The following is an 11,536-nucleotide window of genomic DNA, read 5'->3' as shown; positions in this document are numbered from 1 at the left end:
AATGAGTCTAAAATATGAATGAATATCGAGTGTAAGAAAACTTTAATGAAACATAAAAAAATCAATAAGAATCCTAAACATTTAAGGAAAATGAAAACACTAGAATGAAAAGTATTTACAAATTTGAGTTGTAGAATACTCCACCATTGGGCTCAACTCAGTTTTAATTAGAGTTGCCTGAAAAAATAACTCTAATATCATGTGTTAGTCTTGCCCCTCCTGGGACAACATACGAGACTTCATGAGTGTGCATAATTTCTCACCATTGTCTATATATTAGCCATGATTCCAGCCTCCTCTCTCCTATAAAGCAACAAATTCAAATGCTGGTGAGAGATTCTCAAGTCCCTTTTATTTAAAAAACTAGGGAAAACCTTGGAAAAATTCAACACAACTGTCATCAATAACTATAGTAGTTAGGGCTCTGGCATTGGAACAGACTTATAAATGACTGATAATCCAACCATTGCCTCAATCTATGTCCCCTGGTAAATGACCTTATGTCTCTAAGCCTCATTTTCTCCATCTTTAAAACAGGTTTAATAATTGTGTGCTTGCTGTTGATAACAAAGTGAACGCACAAATATAAAGCATTTAGTGCAATCCCCAAATGTTGACTCATAATAATAATAATAATAATAATAATAATAATAATTTCCAGTGACAATCTCAATATGAACAGCAAAACAGTAGGAGGAAGGGAAAAATGCCTCTGGAAACCAATGACTCTAAATAATCTGTTTCATTCTTTTCTTATTTACTTTTTTAGTAGGCTCCACACCCAACATGGGGCTTGAACTCACAACCCCGAGATCAAGAGTCGTACACTCTACCAACTGAGGCCGCCAGACACCCCTAGTCTGTTTCTCTAGTGAAATTCTCTGATTCTTTATATATTTCCCTCATACAGGTTGTTAAATCACTTATCAATTATCAAAAATTATGAGTACCTACTGTGTATAAGGTACATGCACATTTGATGGTAATTACAAAATGTAGTATTAGGTTTCCTACCACCTAATTTAGCTTTTATTTGCATATTATTTAAATTTCAGGGTACCCCGCAAACGGAGGATAATTTAAAACCCAAGTAACACCCTGATGGGCAGAGGGTTGTGGAGACAGCACATCTTCTTCTGAGCCTTGGCAGGCCACGGGCGGGGAACCAGGCTGAGCTCACAGCTATGCAGCTTGGAGCTGCTCTCCCACTTCCAAGGGGTGGGAAGCCTGTGGGGCCACAGATTCACCAGCTGATTGCAGAAAAGGCCTGGGTTCATCTTAACACTTGTGTTCTGAATTGTCCAGGCCCCGGAAACTTGAGAAAACAAGCCACCCTCAATTTCAGTCCCTGGAGTCAGAGGAGTATGGCAACCAGCTGTCTTCCTGAACATAGTTGCAAATGACTTATTTTGAGTTCTTTCTCACCGAAGCAACTACATCGACTGGTGGGCTTAGCATTTGTGTAGACAAAGGCTTAGAACCTGTTTTGTGTGGTACAATTTTAGTGTCTGTGATCTTTCCAGTCATTTTTGTCTACACGCTGTTGGCCCTGAGAATTATTTACATTTTAATTACAAGTGCTCAACCCCCCGTAGTAGGAGAGTCAAGCAGCTTATTTACTTCCTACTGGCAGGCTTCTGAGGAAACCGCTTAGCCAGGCTTGCTGAGCCACTGAACCAAAATAAAGTAACTTGCAGAAGAGCCGCACCAGGTCCTTATTCACCAGCTTTGCTTCTCCTCTGCCGGGGCTTCTCACGGGGACCAAAACAGAAATGAGCTGCTGTGTGCAGCAATCAAAACACGGCCTCATTTTTCACCCTCCCTTTTCTCTGGATGAAGCAAACTTCTAACAGAGTCCATTTGCATGTATGTATGACACTCATTTACTGAGCAGAGCAAGTGAGTGAGTTGGTTCTCTGTGTGCCTTTTCAGATAAGCTTATCCCTTTAATCATTTAACCTTTTCTTTGTTTACAAAGAAATGTTTAAAAATATTAATCAGCCTCATCCCCCCTTCTAAAGCAGAATACACTAAGCAGAAAGCAAGCTTCCCTTGATGGCACGTGGTCGGCATTTTGGATTAGTCATTGAGATGTACTCTGATACCCACAAGAGCCGGGAGGTGGGTGGACTTGTTCGCCCCAACATTAATCCCACACTGCTACATCCTGGGTTCTGATTTCTACCTTTATGTTTCCTTCCCTGTCTGGCTGCCTGCTTCTAACAGCCCCTTTCTCCACTTCGAACATGCTATTTCTAATCTGCCACGAACTGGGAAATCAGATAAGCCTGTTTCCTAGAACTGGGAAATCAGATAAGCCTGTTTCCTAGAACCAAATGCCTGACATAATGTTCTATGAACAGAGTGCATAAACTTCAGTGCATACTTGGCTATCAGTTAGGATGCTTTGGGCTGCAAATAATTGAAAACCCCGACCCATCACGGCCTAACCAACAAGCCAATACATTGTGTCATAGAACAAAGAGGCTCCAAAAAGGATACAGTCCAGCACAGCACTTCGGGCCCCATTTTACTTCTGGATAATTCTACCAGACCCCTGTCTTCCACACTTGGCTTCATCCTCCAGGTGGCAATGTGGCTGCAGTGGTTCCAGAGGCACATCCCAGACACAGCAATGTTCCAAGGAAGAAGAGAGAAAGAACATTTCCTTCTGTGTCTCCTTTAGGGGAAGGAAACCTTTTCCAGATCTACTCCAGCTCCCTCAGCCAACTTCCCCCTCAGGGCCCAGAATTGCCCTTGCTCAAATCAACCACTGACTTCGGGGCTACAACTTCGGGGATTGACTTGGGCTAACTAGCATCCACCCTGGACCACATTGGAATTCTCTTAGGAACAAGAAGAGGAAAAACTAGACATTGGGAAGAGAACCAACAGTGTATGCTAAAAATTGAAGTTGTTTGTCGGCTTATGGTTTTCAAATAATTTTTGTAGATTTGTAAATGTTTCTATAATTAGTTCAGATTTGGAGCAGATTACTTTTAGAAAAGCGAGGCATTGTTTCAGTTAGAAATAAAATGATATTTAGTGAACAACTAACTTTCAGGCTACATGTACCCATAAATGGAGACAAAGCTTGGTGGTTGCTTCTCTGTGAATATTTTACACTTGAATGACTCCACCTAGAGTAAAAAGACTACACAGTTTATTACAAGGAAATGTTCAGAGGAAGGAGCCATAAAGGTGGCTGGCATGTGATGAAGGCCAGATACCCTTCAAATGACTGCTGGTAAATAAGTGACAGGAAGATCCTGGGAGCCACTGTTATCTTCATGGTGCACCTTAAGAAGGAGGTCTTGAGACCTATGCCACTCCTTAGGGTGTAAGCAGTCATGGATAAATTAGGCAAACTTATTAATATATTTTGTTTCTTTCTTGAAGCTCTGGAAAGCATCTCCCTATGCAAGGAGCTCAGTTGAGCATTTCTTCAATTAACATAATATGTAGAACTGTTCTTATAGATCGACTAAAGGACCCCTCTCATTTTATAGAGTTCAAGCTTCCAGAAGACATCAGCTTTTCCAAGTGGTCCCTGATTCTCCTCCCCACCACTTCCAAGTGGGATTTGATGTTTCTTCCCTTTGCTCCTTGGGCACTGTATGCACACTTCCAACACCATACTTACCACACTGCATTACAACCTTTGATTTTTGTCTTTTTCCAAAGTTCTAAGGATCTTGATAAAGGAACCAAGTTCTACTTATTCTTGTATCCATAGGGTCCTGGCGCTTAATGATTATCTGTCAGAAGAATGGACGAATAGATGGATCGAGAAACTAAGCAGCAAAGCAACCAATTTGTCCCATCCTACTCAGGAAGTTAGGTGCATAGTTAGGCTAGAATCCTAGACTCCAGGACTATTTTCCAATCCACAGACCCGCTAGGTCTACACAGATGGGTTTTTTGTTGCTGTTGTTGGGAATTCTGTTTTTAAATAGCTCTAAAACTATGTAGGGGCAGGTAGAATGTTGTGGCACTAGAAACAAAAGGACCCTGACAGCACAGCATCAGGATGTGCAGGGTTTTAAGGATAGCGACATGGCTCAAAAAGACTTATTATGGAAAACAAAAAGACTTTAAATTACCTTCTCCAAGTTACCTTTGATTACCAGCCATTTAAGAAACTAAACTCTAAGCCTATCCTTACCCCTATTCTCATCCCAATGTATACAAAAGGCAAGAAGCTGTGAACATGGGGATTACATCCACTAGAAGCCTCCATCATTTCAGCTTTGTGACAACTTCCCTGGAAACTGAACATCTTGAAGAATGAAGTCTTTTTACTGCAGAGTTTTAGTGTTACTTCGGATTTTAATGAGATCAAAGCACTCTCTTTTCTTGCACTAGAACCAGATAGAAAGTCTTAGTTACATCCAGAGTGGCCTCAAGGCTCATAATGGACTAAATGGTTACCTAAAGTAATGGAAAAGGGGAATAGCTTAGTCTCGTTTTGGTTTCTATTTGGCCAAACTTCCACCAGGGCCACATTCCTCACTGCAGAATGGAGCTCTTGCTTATCTCTGAAATATTAGAACAAGCCATTCTTTTGAATGGTGGGCATCTTCCGGAAGGTAGACTGCACTGGCTTCAGAACTGATAAAACCACCCTCTTTGCCTCACAGTCCAGCATATCAAGCATATCAAGCCCTGACTGGAAATGCAGTTCACAAACTGCAGCAGATAATTTGACTGAAAACAATCTGGCCAAATGAAATCTCGCCAAACACAATTTGACCAAATATAAAGTGTTTATAGGTATTTAGTTTAAAAGTAATTTGGTCAGTAGGAAAATTGGTAAAATAATATTTTTATGACAATGAGTAACCACAATGACTGCTTCTTTTAGCGCTGGTGATTTTGGAATGTATATTGTGAGCTGACCTTGTAGCTCACTGTGCATCGTAAGCATTTTTGTCTGATTGTTATAACTGGTTCCTTTTTTTTTAAAGGTTTATTTATTTTGAGAGAGAGAATGAGAGAGAGGGCATGAGCAGGGGAGGGGCATAGAGAGAGGGAGAGAGAGAATCCTAAGCAGGCCCCACACTGTCAGCACAGAGCCCGACATAGGGCTCGATCTCATGAGATCATGATCATGAGATTATTACCTGAGCTGAAATCAAGAGTCACTTAAACTAACTGTGCCAACCAAGTGCCCCTTCTTTCTTTCTTTCTTTCTTTCTTTCTTTCTTTCTTTCTTTCTTTCTTTCTTTCTTTCCTTTTTTTTTAAAGCAAATTACTTATGTTCTCTGCTTCTTACAATACCAAAAAGTTGGGAGAAAAGAATTGTTCAACAGCAACAGAATGATCTAAATGGCCAACAAAAGTAGATGAGTTAAAACAACTAAATATCCATTAATAAAGGAATTCATTAAGACAGAATTTTCACATATTTCCTTCCATGCTTTACTGTATTATTTAAGTTCTTTTGTTAATTTTCTCTTGGTATGAAAGCAATGTTACTCACCACACACACAAATTAGAAAATATGGACATGCAAAAAAGGACTCATAAATTAACCTGTTCAGTTGAAACTTTGAAACCTTGAATTATTTCCTTCCAGGACACACACACACACACACACACACACACACAGTGATGAAACCAATCTGAAAATTGGTCCAAGGAGACATGCCGTAGGATTTTTACACAATTACTATAGTTGAGCTGTGCCAAGGTGAAAAAGCAATGTGATTGTTAAAAGAATCACATTATCATCTATAAAAATGTACTAGTTATAAAAAAAAAAGAAGTAAAAAGCTTCCCATACTTAGGTCTAATGGAAATTTTGCTGTGGGCTTTTTCAAAGTGAGGATAAAGTGATGTAGGGGTTAACATTACCAACAACACCCTAACTCTAAATAAAACAATATCCCATAGAAACAGGACTAGGATCTGAGTTGGTAGAGAGGGTAAAGCAGTAAGATTTCCTTAATAGTCATCTGAGATATTGGATATCTAATTTAAAGATTTTTTTTCTTCAAAAGAAAAAAAACCCTAATTGTGGAGATGGGTAAAGAATGCTTCAGGAAATACTAGCATACCTGCCTTGTCAGGAAGCTTTACAAATAAATACAAGGAAAGACGAGCAGACGTGAGATGTACAGGTCAAGATTGCAGAGCTATTAGCCAAGGCAGATGAGTTTTAAGAATAGGGCAGCACAGTGTTCCCTTAACGAACGTGCCATACTCCATGCTGCCGAATGCCCCCTGCACTGCCTTTTTGTTGGCTTCTTAGTTTAGTCTGTTAAAATGTGGAGGAGAGGCCCAGCCCAACCTGAGCAAAATCAGAAAGTAGTGTAAGCTGTGTCTCCTGTTTGCACCCTCCTTGTAACTCTGCCCTCCCCCAACTTAAAAGAATGTTGCAGCTGGACTGAAAGAAAGGCATGGAAGCATTCAGTCCTGCATTCCTGAGGTCCAGCCTTGGTACAGGGAGTCAGGACACAATCCTGAAGACTGAAGGCACCGGAAAATGTGGAGTCCAGGAGCGGAGGTAAACCCTCAGGGTTTACCCAGTGGAGCAGAGGTGAGCTTACATGAGCTCCAACTGGGAAAGAGAAACCTTTCTCTGGTGAGCACACTGTAGAGAGGGGGCCTGTTGGCACTTTAGACTCACTTTAGACTTCTCGTGCCCTTTTGCCCCAGAAGATCTAATCATTGCTGGGTATTTACTTACCCTATAATATAAGGAAGTTTTAAACCAGAATTGGCCCTTAATGAGGCTGTTAGAAGTCTACCCTAGAGTGCATGGATTTGGAGAGGGAGGTTGTATTGTCTAAGGACCTAAGTCTCCTAGTGACGAATGACACTAAGACTTGAGGCCCAGCCAATTCGAGCACAGCTCTCCCAGCCCAGCTAGTTCCCTCCGTCTTCACCCCCTTGTCTTCTCTTTCCCTCTGCCCCAAGATGCTGAGCATGGGCAGGATCCATGCTCACTGTGACTTTTCCTTCCCACGCCCACATCTCCTCACCTCCCGGCCCCTCCCTGCTGCCCACCCCAAGCACGGTATCACAGCCTTCCTATCAGCTGGTCATCACTCAGCCTCCAGAAACTTGATCCTGATTCTTTTGAAAGTGGTTGGGTGCAGCTGCATGGAGGGGAAAAAAGAAGTGAACCAGAGAGCCTCAGCTGTGGGCCTTGCAAGTGAGGAGGGAACAGGAAATCCTACTGTTTGCTGATGACAAATCATGATATCCACTTCCCTTATAATTCAGATTCGCATAGGAGGTTGAGGTCTCAAGTGGCTGTTCCAGATTACCCATTTGTTCACTGCCAAAGCCACGATTAGACTCCAGCTCACACTAATATCACCCAATGGATGTGGCTGCCTCTGTCATGCCATGTAGAGACAGAAGGAAAACCATGATCTTTCCAGAAATGCTCATGCTGATAGGAGTTTGGGGAAAATACTGAGAAAGGTTTACACTGAAACTGTTTACAGACACTATGAAACTAACAAAAGTCCAGATTGATTTTTTAAGCTTGCCTTGTTCATATAAAATATTAATTAGGGGTATGTCCATACGGGGCAAAACATTTCATAAATATCATTCACTAGTGTCAAATATTGACCACATATTTTCATAGTAACAATCTAACAAAGACCTGGAACCTCACCCTAGCTCTGCCTGCCTTCCTTCCTGAAATTAGACTTTTTTTTTTTTGATAATATCCTTTCTGAAAATATTCCTTCTGTACCCGTCAAGGATTTTGGGGGAAAAATATTGCTTTTCTGTTTTAAAATTGAATCACGACACCTATGCATAGACAACAGTTTTTTGAAATGGAGCTATTTTTAAACAGTACATGCGGTCCATAAGCCATTTCATTAGTTGCCTTCCCTGCCTAAAAAAGGAATCTGATACTAATGAAATTATTTCAGTAATCAGTCCATTTAAACAGATGTTGAGTACCTAAGTGGCGGTTTCCGTATGGGACACAAGGGTGCTGCTGGCTCAAAGCTTGCCATGGAGGAGGCAGGATTAGGTAAGGGCAGAGGGCTGTCACAGGAGACCAAGGTAGAGTAGGGTGAGTGGCGAGGAGTGTATAGAGAGCTACGAGGATCCAAAGGAAGGAGGGAACACAAATATTTGTTGGAAAGAACTTGTGCTACAGTGAGTGAGAGATTTGGGAAAAGCAGCTGTGGAGATAGATGCTTGAGCCTTGAAGGATGGGAGACATTGAAAAGACAAAACAAAACAAAACAAAACACAAAAAAACAAGCATTCCTGGGCTTTGCTCCAGAGCACGAACATTCAGAAAATGCAAATATTTAAGAGAGTGATTTTTGCAAGATTGTGCAAAATACTCTAATTTAGCTTCTTCTCAAAACACTAATTTTTTCCCCTTTGTGGTGAACTTCTCTAAGTCCCCAGGTCCCAGCCATTTTTGGCAGCCTTCAAATATGAAACCCCAGGGAAACCCACCAACCCGGAGACCTTTGGCCTTTGTGTCATAGACACTACGCTCCCCCTTCCACCTTCATAGCTCACACTGAATCATCATTTGTGCGTGTACTGAAGAAAGGATTACTTACAACTTAATTCACTGACTCGACAAATATTTATTGAACATCTGCTTGTTCTAGGCATTGCCAGGCACTAGTAATAGAAAGGCAAATACAAGTCATTAGGGAAATGCAAATTAAAACCACACTGAGATATCACCTCACACCTGTTAGGATGGCTAGTATCAAGAAAACAAAAGACAACAACCCAACCGTTGGCAAGGATGTGGAGAAAAGAGAACCCTTGTGCACTGTTGGTGGGAATGCAAAATGATGCAGCCGCTATGGAAAACAGGCTGGAGGTTCCTTAAAAAAAAAAAAAAAAGCTAGAATTCCCATATAATCCAGCAATCCCACTTCTGAGTATTTATCCAAAATCATTGAAATCAGGGTCAGAAAGAGATATCCGCCCTCCCATGTTCATTGCAACATTATTCACAACAACCAAAGACATGGAAAGAACCTAAATGTCCGTGATGCATGAATGAAGAAAAAAAATGTCATATACATATAATGGACTATTGTTCAGTCTTTAAAAACAAGGAAATTCTGCTATATGTGACAGTATGGATAAACTTGGAGGACATAACGCTAAGTGAAATAAGCCAGACACAGATGGACAAATACTGCATGATTCTACTTATATGAGGTGTCTAAAATAGCCACATTTGTAGAAACAGAGAGTAGAATGGTCCTTGCCAGGGTCTGGCGGGAGGGAGGGAGCTACTGTTCAACGGATATAAAGTTTCAGTTATATAAGATGAAAGAATTCAAAAATCTGCTGTACAACAACATGCTTGTAGTTAACAATCCTGAATTGTAAACTTAAAAACTTACCAGAAGGGTGGATCTCATGTTAAGTGTTCCTATAGTAAAAAAAATAAAGTTTATTTTCTCTAAGGGCGAATACACCTTTAAAAAATCAGGTACACACAGAAGAATCAAAGGACATGAAAACCAAAAGGTAGCTGGGGCCACAGGGGCAGAGGAACTAGACCACCAGGGCAAAACTTTCCTTAGGGGTATTGCTTGAAGCAAATTAAGCCACCCAGGCTATACTCTCAGGCTCATTATTTTCTATACTCCAAATTAGAACAGTGTGTACTTTCTCATTTTCTAGTTTGCCACTTTGAGAGGCAAAAAATAGTTTATTTTCTCCACTGGGGGCTGGAACCATATCACAGACTTCTTGCTGAAGCTCCCGTTCTCCCAACGCCTGGCTGGTCCCCTTATGGGATTTGCTACCTTATATTTGGCTGTTCTGGAGAAGGCTCCGGGATATTTCTTCAAAGGCAACATCAAAAGCTCAAGTTAAAACCAGAAGATTCCCTATGGGATTCCTGCTCTGTTAGGGCCTGGAGAGAGGACATTTGATAAGAAAGAGATTAGCGGTCAGAGAAATGATCTCATTCTTTAAGACTAGCGTCAGTTTAACAAGGAGTGTCTTTGTCTCCTGGAATCAAGACAGCAGAAAACTCTACATCCAAAATAGTTCCCCCAGCATGCAGATGACCACAGAGGCACACACTCCTCCACAGAAACATCATTCCCTCCCAGGCCCCACTATGTGAAAGGAAAGGTGGAAACTCTACGAATAAGCTACGTCCTTCCCTGCAGACTATGTAACTAGCATGCCTGCTGCCAAAGAAAACCTGTCAATGCATCTATGGATCTGTCAGGCCTGAGCTAGCCCCTGCCTCCTCCGGCAACATATTTATCCATCCTCCTCATCGGCTAATAAAAAGAAAAGATGTAACTGGGTGACATGTAGCTGCACTGGGATTTGTCATCAGACAGGAAAAACCGAAAGTTACATAGAATTAGCAATGACCTTTACTTGTGTTGTTTACATGTCATAAAATGTGCCCATTTTAGGGGCACCTGGGTTGCTCAGTAGGTTAAGCATGTGACTTCAACTCAGGTCATGTTCTCACGGTTTGTGGGTTCGAGCCCCGCATTGGGCTCTGTGAGGACAGCTCGGAGCCTGGAGCCTGCTTCCGATTCTGTGTCTCCCTCTCTCTCTGCCCCTCCCCCGCTCATGCTCTCTGTCTCCCCAAAATAAATAAAAACATCACATTTTTTTTTACAAATTCACCCATCTTAAGGCACACAATTTAATGATTTTTAGTAAATTTACAGTTGCACAAAAATGTGCAATTTTCTATCACTCTAAAAAGAACCCTTGTGTTTATTTGTAGTCAATCCCTCTTTCTATCTCCTGCCCCCCAAACAACCACTGCTGTGCATTCTGTCTCTCACAGGTTGGCCTTTCCCAGAAATTTCACATAACTGTAGTTTGTCGTGTCTGGCTTCTCTCACTTAGCATAACGTAATCGGGGCTCCTCAACATTGTAGCATATGTGCCCGTTTGCCTTTACTTTTTATTCTGTAGAGTATTTCACTGTATGGGCATACCACAGTTTGTGTTTACTTACAGTCACAGGTTGGCAGGCATTTGGATTTTTTCCAGTTGGGAATGTTAGGAATAAACCTGCTGTGAACATTCTCATACCTACTTTATATGGAAATAACCTTTTCGTTGTTCTTGGGTTGATACCTACGAGCAGGATTGCTAGGCGATATGACAAGTTTAGGCTTAACGTTTTAGAAACTCCCAAACTATTTTCCAAAGGGTCTGTGCGATTACACATTCGCATCTACAGCTCATGAGGCACCCAGTTTCTCTTCATCCTCACTAGTGGTTGTTTTTGTCTGTCTTTTTCACTATCGTCTTCAATGGGTTTATTTGTTTTTAAGACTCAATTTTTTCTCACCCTCTAAGTCCCAGAAACCAGAGTAGCTGAGCACAAGATCTGGGTCATAGCTGGCTAAGGCTTCCGAGACTGTGGCAATTTAGGGAAGAATTTGACTGTGGGAGATGAACACCTACGTGTTGTGATTATAACAAAGAAGGGTAGAGCAAGGCCAGACACCTCCTTCATCCAACCTTTGTTGTCTAAGCAGGGAAACTAGTCCTTCTCAAGACAAGACGTTTCCTCCATATTAGAAATGAT

The sequence above is a fragment of the Lynx canadensis genome, chromosome C1 (assembly GCF_007474595.2).
Source record: "Lynx canadensis isolate LIC74 chromosome C1, mLynCan4.pri.v2, whole genome shotgun sequence".
In the NCBI taxonomy this organism is placed as follows: domain Eukaryota; kingdom Metazoa; phylum Chordata; class Mammalia; order Carnivora; family Felidae; genus Lynx; species Lynx canadensis.
This window is presented reverse-complemented; position numbering follows the sequence as displayed.